Source organism: Poecilia reticulata, chromosome 7 (genome assembly GCF_904066995.2).
Source record: "Poecilia reticulata chromosome 7, P_reticulata-male-v2, whole genome shotgun sequence".
NCBI lineage: Eukaryota > Metazoa > Chordata > Actinopteri > Cyprinodontiformes > Poeciliidae > Poecilia > Poecilia reticulata.
Genome location: NC_088836.1, coordinates 29914885 through 29923352, shown reverse-complemented (window position 1 = coordinate 29923352; position 8468 = coordinate 29914885).

The window sequence follows — 8468 nt, the reverse complement described above, 5'->3', positions numbered from 1 at the left end:
GCAAGACCTTTTGAGCAATAATTAATACAGAGACTTTATGGCAAGAATAAACAGACACCATTTCCAGATAAAAGGTAAAATAATATGGTTGAAATGTCATGGGCAGGGGCTCAACTACACATTATTCAGGTGGATGCGAAAACATAAATCGGCGCCCCCCCAGGAAGGAGCGTAGAAACATACGCTCGCCTCCCCCCCCCCCCCCCACCCCTCATCCAGACGCCGATACCTTTAGGGCAAAACTCGCTACATTTACCCGGTTATGTGCGTGAGGTGAAGGGGCATAAGGCGCGCTGAAGTGTACGGGAAAACATAATCGCTGCGCCGATTCAAAACATCTACAATAATGATAGTAACATTAATAATAAAATAATTGTCAGTGCAGAGTAGCCTACAAATTCTTTGGTGGGGGGCGGTGAGGGACCTGGATAAAGGCTGGGGGGGCGCTGGCCCGAAAAAGGTTCAGAAACACTGGATTATATGATTGATCATTTGATAAGTTACTCAGTACTTTAGACTTTTTTACCAAATACTTTTTGACTCTTACGTGAATATTTAATAATAATAATTAATTGAAAAACAATTTTTTTACCTTTACATGAGTAAAAACATGAAGTAGTGCTGCTTTTACATGCCTGATTTTGTTTTTTCCATTCTATTTGCTCTGTAGAGTCATGCAAAAATATATTTATTGTTAAGAAAAAAGTTAAAATTGCACTAAATTAAATTAAATCTGCCTGTGCAGCAGTTTTAATGACCAATGCAGCTGTAAAACTGACCACATCAGCATATCTGACTGTTCTTCCTCATTCCACTTTCATATTAAATGTGAAACTAAGGGTAGTAATAACCTCTTCTGTGCTTACTTTGTTTAAAAATCCAGCTCTAAACATATAAATTCATCACCCAGAGAAGGTTTTCTTGGCTCAAATTCCACTGAAGTCACTTCTAAACAGAAACTCTCAGCTTGAGACTTTTTCTCCCTTTTTCACTAAAATGTTCTAGCAGACCAGGAAGATTTCTGCAGAACGGCAACATCCCTGAAACCTCATTTCGCAACTTCCTTTTTTATGCCGCAAAATGCATGGCAAGAAATCTTCTATATTCACAATGTGAAACATATCATTTCTGCTTTGACTCATCAGGTTTGTGTGGCTTTCAAAAACAGAACAAAAACAGAACAAAAACGATGGAACAGCAAAATTATGTTAGTACATAATTGGTCCTCGAGGGCCCGAGTCTTGCAGCTCTTCCATGTCTGATTGGTCCAACACACTTGAATCCAAGTGCAGTCAGAGTCCTGCTAACGACCTCATTATGTGACTCAGGCGTGTTGAAGTAGAGACACATCTAAAAGTTGCAGGAGACCGGCCCTCCAGACCTGGAGTTTTCCTAAAACCCTAACACAGTTTCCCCTGTGCTAGTAAAATCTAGAATTTTTATCCAGATACTTTATTCTTTTGCTCAGTGAAGTTATGAAAGCTTTGCTTAGAGTGAAAAAATAAAAGTCTGTGCTCTACTTTTAGCAGAGGCTTCTGGGATTCCTCTGTGGGCTGTTGGTGGTTTCACAAAACAGCTGCTCCAATCCAGGCCTAACCAGAACCTTTAACGTTATTTTTTTATTTTCTGTTTTTTTAACGTCTGGGTTTTACTTCTGAGGTCGACCATTTTGGTTCCTGTGTCTAGATACAACCTATGGCAATGCATTACAAAAGGTTGGATAGTTATTTAGTCACTTATGTATTTATTTTAACAATTCTTGAAGTTTTCCTTTTCTAATTAGATATTTATTGGGAAGTAATTATTTTATTAATTAGAGTTGAACTCTGCTGCACTGTTCCTTGCAGCCAGAAGATGAAAAAGAGCTCCTAAAACTGGAAGTGGGTGTAAAAAATGGACAGACTGAATCAATAAATGTACTTTAAAGAACAGAAAACATTTTAATTTAAAAGATAACATAAAAATATATTTAAAAATCACATGTTTGTGGAGTTTTTAGCAAACTTCGAAGCTAAAACAAACTCAACACATCTTAAACTTAATAGCTTGTGAAATTGTTTGCTTTTTCTTTCCTTTTTTATGCAAAACTAATGGAGAAATAAATTGTTCAAGGATTTACAGGAATATAAGAAATGAAGCAACCTGTTGGAAAACTCCCAGACTCCTGTGTTTGTTGCACCACTGACTCAATGCTAAAGCTAAACCTGTTTATTTACAAGAGATGCTCACATTAGTAATGGAAAAACACATATTTTCTCCCCGGCTGATTGTTTATCCGCTGCGCAAACATTCATTAGTTGCTCATTAGTGAGCAAACAGCTGAGGCTCTAAACATAAAACATGTTGCGCCATTTTCACTCGCCAAAACAAGATAAGATCACGTTTACTGAGGAAGTGTTGCATAAGAAAATGAAGGAAGTCTCAGCACGATTGACAAATAGATAGAGGTGGAAATTGCAAAAATATCCGCAACATTTAAGATAATTAAAATTTCAGAAAAATAAGGAAACCAGTAATTTATGTTATTATATTTTTAAAATAACATCCTTTTTCTATACCCTCCACATCAACCAGCAAATAAATAAATACATACGTAAAAATGTTTTTATATGCTTGGAAAACTAATTTGAGAACAATTCATCTAATAAACTAACTTAGCGGTTTATATTTCTGAAGGAAGTGCAGATTAAAAACCTAACAGGAAAAATGCTGGGGAAATTATGTTACTTTCCTCCAGCAGGTGGCGCCAAATATCCACCCATTTTGTCAAGGAGGAAGATTTTAACAGTGACAAAATGTATGAGGCCTTTGAGATTTATAAATGTATTACTCATTCATTATTCAGTGATATATTTACAAATCTGAGCTTTAAATTTACTTAAAAAGGGTTTTATAAATAAAATGGATTATTATTGTTCTGTTGTGTTTTGTGACTTCACTATTTGTAGTTTTTTTTTCTTACTTTTTCAGACATGTTTCTAATTTTACGGAAGAGGATTAGGGTCACTGGGAAAAAAATAAAAAATTCGGACTTTAATCTCAGAATTCTGAGATTACATGCTTCTCTGACATGTTTTTTGATTTTTTGTGTTTGAAGTTGATCCATTTGTTGGCTTCTGATTTTATAAAAACAAGTAAATAAATTAGAATATCATTGAAAAGTTTAGGCATGTCACTATAAATTTTGCTGGAAGATAGTTATTCAAATAAACAATAAAATTGTATAATAATATATTGACAATGGAATAGTAATGCAAGTTTGCCTTCTCAAAGATCAACAGCTAAATGCAGAAATCCAACTTACCAATGAGGAAGGGGGAATGTTGTCTTTTATCACACTAATGGAAAGTTCAGTGGAAGAAAAAAGTATGGTCAGACAAGGTTTACAAGCAACAGGATAACCAGACTTAAACAATAAAACAATAAAAATATTGGTGTGATAATACATGAGCGGTCTGCACAGTGGCGCAGTTGGTAGAGCTGTTGCCTTGCAGCAAGAAGGTTTTGTGTTCGATTCCCGGCCTGGGGTCTTTCTGCATGGAGTTTGCATGTTCTCCCTGTGCATGTTGGGTTCTCTCTGGGTAGTCCAGTTTCTTCCCACAGTCCAAAAACATGACTGTCAGGTTAATTGGCAACCTGTCCAGGGTGACCCCGCCTCTTGCCCGGAACGTTAGCTGGAGGTGGGCAGATAGCCTAAAACTGAATCATATTAAAATGTGCATGTTAGATTAAAGTTGACCGCCAGAGGGCGCCTTATCTAAACCTTTAAAACACCCCAGAAAATTAGAACTGCATGTCAGCGGTAATTAAATAATTCAAATGTAGATCTTTTAGTTTGATGTTTGTAATGTTTAGAACTGTAACTTTTTTTTTTTTTACATAAATGAGTATTCTTACGGAAAATAATTGTATTCACAAAACCAGATATAAAACAGTTTGATCCTCTTAGTTAAACAAAATAAATGTTTCTTTTTTTTCTCTCAGAGCTCTGAAACAGACAAAAGTTTTGTGGATGGATAATATCGTCTTTCATTCTGTCTCACAAATACTAGCAGTCAGAAATTGCTTTCTGACTTTCCCACGCATTCAGCGGCTGCAGCGTTTTCCCACCCGTAATTCAGTTCTGCAGAGTTCTGGCATTTCTCACACTGCTTATCTCACATCTGCACTCATTCAAACTCAATTTTCTGTAAAATCAAATCACTGTTCGTGTTGTTGCTGGAAGAGTTTTGAATATGCCAGCGATGCATGTGGGATGAAATCTGAAGAATAATTTACCAAAGATGTATTTTGCAGGCTTCTTCTTCATTTTTTTCCTTGAATGTTTTTCATTTTGAGCCGTGATTGTGATTAAAGTGACCCCCTTCTTTGCCTCAGATCTCTGCGGCGTCTGTGGATTTCATCTCTCCTGTAAGTGAAGTTGGCACCTGTCTCCGCTGAAAACTCTCTCACTGTTTACTCTGCACAGACGGAGTTTTGCTCTTGAATTGACCGGTTGTTTCTTGTTTATTTGTTTGGTTTTATTTTTAGAAAGTGAAGCTAGAAATGGATTCGCTGTTGGTTTAGGTGTGTCAACAAACTCAGGATATTTTCACTCTCTGCCGCTTCAATAAGCACTTCAGAAACCTGCGAGGCCAGGATGAGGCTCAGAGAGACGGCAAAGTATCTGAGTTAGCTTCAAGAGTTCAGCCCAGGCCAGCAGTGAGTAATGAAGCGTTAATGCTGCAGAACTAATTCCCATAAATAAAAGAAGCTGAGTCTAAGGCTTGGTTCACACTGCATCCTGAAGTGACCCAATTCCAATTTTTTTGCATACTGCGACCTGTATCTGATCTTTTGATGATAGTCTGTACAACACAGATTTGATTTTTTTCGAATGCGATCCAGGCCACTTGGGTGTCCGATTCAAATGTGACCTAAGGTCGACTGGAACGCTGTTGATACTCGACAAACGTCACTGTTCTGCATCCTGACACACCCATGCAGGAAGAAAAACAACAGCCATGGCGGACTGTAATGAGGATTAACTTGATAAAATGCTGGCTCCGGTCAAACAACTTCAAAATCGTAAGCTATGCTCCACAGTTAGCATCCATGTTTACTTCCGCAAACACTGAGCACTTTTTCTTTTTTTTATTGCAAACAAGCAACATACAGGAACAATATAGAACACCAGTAGTTACAAACATAGATCACATCCAAGGGATTTACAGAACATAGAACAATTAATTTACAAAGTCAAAATCAAATCGTTGCTCGAGGGTTGCAGTTCTTTAAGGGCAGTTAGGATTTGAATGGCTTCAGCATTTGAGCTTAGTTTTAAGGATTCGATATAGATATTAATAGAAGATAATAAGATCTGGAAATTAGGCTTTTGCTGTAAATACTTGGAGGTGTGAATATGATGTTTACCATAAATAATAAAAAAGTTAACAACATATAAAAACTCTTTTTTGGCAAGTTTACATTTCTCCATTCCAAACAAAACATCCTTATTTGTTAAATATTGAGATTTTTTTTTTGTGAAAGAAAATTGACAAATCTCTCCAGAATATTTTGGTGTAATAATTACAATCCCAAAAAAGATGAATAAGCTTTTCTTCATTAATTTTACAGAAAGTACACATAGGGTCCAGATCCCATTTATATCTTTTTATCAAAAATGTTCTAACAGGATAAACATTATGAATAATTTTATAAGAAATTTCTCTTACTTTATTATTTATTAAGTATTATTTTATAAACTTCCAATTTATATTTTCAAAAATGTTGGACCAATAAAATATACAAATATACAATATAAATGGAGTTTGGATCAAAACTTGATCTGGAGGTAAAGATGATAAAAGCTTTAATGACCCACTAGGGTTTGCGTCAAACACCACAGCATATTCTTTAGGAGTAACAGGAAATTGAAAAAGTAACATAAAGTCAGAATAAGACAATAAATGATCATTTGGATTTAGTAATTGGCTTATATTCCTCTGTCAAACCATTTTCTATAAAATGTTGTATTATTTTTATATTTAATGTCTTCATTATTCCAGATTTAATATTTATGAGGAGAAAAATTGTGTTTGTACAGAAGTGACCAGCTTAACAGCATTTGTTTATGAAACAGATAATTTTAGGGGTATTTTAGGTATACTATAATTGCATCTAAGAAGAAAAAGTAATCTTCCAATTTTCTCAAAGTTGTAAATGGGAATAGCATTCCATTTCTATATGGGTTTTTTAGAAGGTTTTTTAAATACTTAATTTTTAATGAATTGTTTAAAGATGTGAACTGAAGGGCTTCAATTCCGCCTTTTTCAACTTTATTCATTAGAATATTTTTCTTGACAAGATGGCATTTCTTTTTCCATATAAAGTTAATTTTATTAATATTGGTACTGATTTGTTTGGGAACATCAAGAGCCGGATAAACGAGTCTAGATAAGCCGTCAGCTTTGACTGAACGTCCTGAAAGAGAGAGATCTCGCTGGAGCCATAAATTAAATCTTTGTTCAACTCAGTTTCCAGACTGAGTTTCATCAACCACTTCTTCAAGAGTGTTCTTAATTTTTGTAGCAATACAATCTGCAATAATTTTATAGTCATTTTGTAGTAATGTAATTGGGTTATGTAAGGACCCAATGTAAGGACACCTTGGGTCATTGTTGGTGGAAGTGATCCAGAATCCAAACTTTCAAGATAAACTTGATGTAAAAATGGCGAGAGCTGATCTGAAAACGTTTTATAAAATTCTGCATTGAGGCCATCGGTCCCCGGTGACTTGTTTAGTTTTAATTTATTGATGGATTTTTGGATGTCTGCAAGTGTAATCAAGGAATCACATTGTTCTTTATTATTTTTACTAATTTGTTGCATTTTATTTAGAGAGTTAACAAATTGTGTGACATTTTCTTCAAAACATCTTGACTGATAAAGTTCTTGGAAAAAAGCTTCACAGTAAGAAGAGATTCGAACAGGATCTTCGCAGATATTATTATTGATTTGAAGTTTCATAATACTGTTAGAAATTTGATGTTTTTTTTCTAATCTAAAAAAGTAAGAAGAGTGTTTTTTCTCCTTCTTCTAACCATTTCTGTCTCGATATGATGTACGCACCTTTAGCTTTGGAAATGTAAATCTTGTCCAGGTTCAGCTGTAATTGGTTTAATCTCATTTTTTGTTCTTCAGACATATTTTCTGGCAGGACATTGTTCAGTAAGATACGTTCTTTTATTATTTCTGATTCTATTTTACTTTTTCTTTGAGCAATTTCAGCTCCAGTTTTCATAAACATCTTGCGAATTTCATATTTTAGGAGTTCCCAATTTTTACTAAATTCCTTCTGACTGCAAGCTGTATTCCAATACTTTATAATTATTTGTTTAATGTTTTCTTCCACTGTTTTATTTTCTAAAAGTGAAGAGTTGAGTTTCCAGTAAGCTGTAATTTTATTTTTTCCATACTGGTTTAATTTAGTTTTTTCAATTAAAATAAGCTTGTGGTCTGATAAAGGAGCTGGAATAATAATACATAATACATCTCCACTGATGTTGTTCCGTAATATTTTCACTCCTGCTGATTGAGTAGTGCCATGCGCCAGCCATAGTTCGTCCCCCCACTGAGTTTTCCAGAATTTGGCATCATTTGCAGTTGAATGAGTTTCTTGGATAAAATAGAAACCAGCCTTAACATTTTTAAGATATAAAAAAGCTGCCTTTCTTTTAGTGTTGTTCCTTAACCCTCAAGCATTAAGGGAAGTAACTTTAAAAAAGAAATGCTACTAAGAGTTGTAGCTTCTAACCCGGAGTTAAATGGAGTTACAGGAAGATCTAACAAACTCTCCCAACAGAGAAATTATATGATAAACGGAGCTTTTTCAATATCCAAATGCCATAACTTAACTGCTAGTTCTGATTCTCAATATGTCTTCTAGTCATTAACAGGTTCAAGTTCTTTCCTCTTTCCTCCTTTGTCAATAACACAGGCTCTGGGACCGATGTAGAAGCTGTTTTCCTTCTTCGCATGCTTTTTTCACCAGCGGCCACAGCGTGTTTCTTCTCTGACGGTCCTCTGAGGAGAAGTCCTCCTTGAAGCGCAGGTTGTTTGATTTCAGAAAAGATGACTGCTTGGCCGCCTTCCATACCGCATCTCTGTAGTGTCTCATGGAGGACTGGATCATCACTTCTCGAGGACGTCTCGATCCTGTAGCGCGACCCAGCCGGTGTACGCTGTCGATGACGTCTGGTAGTTTTTCTTTGCATCCTGGCGCTGTCTTCTGGCAAATGGAAATAATCTTGCTACGAACATCTTCTTCTTCATTTATTCCCGATAGCCGCAAGTCCCATCTTCTTTTATAACTTGAAAGTTCGAGCAGCTCATTTGCAGCATCTTTTTTTCTGATTTCTCAACTCTCCTGACGGTTTCTGTCATCTTCTCTTGCAATTCTTTCATTTCAGCGTGGATATAATCCACCG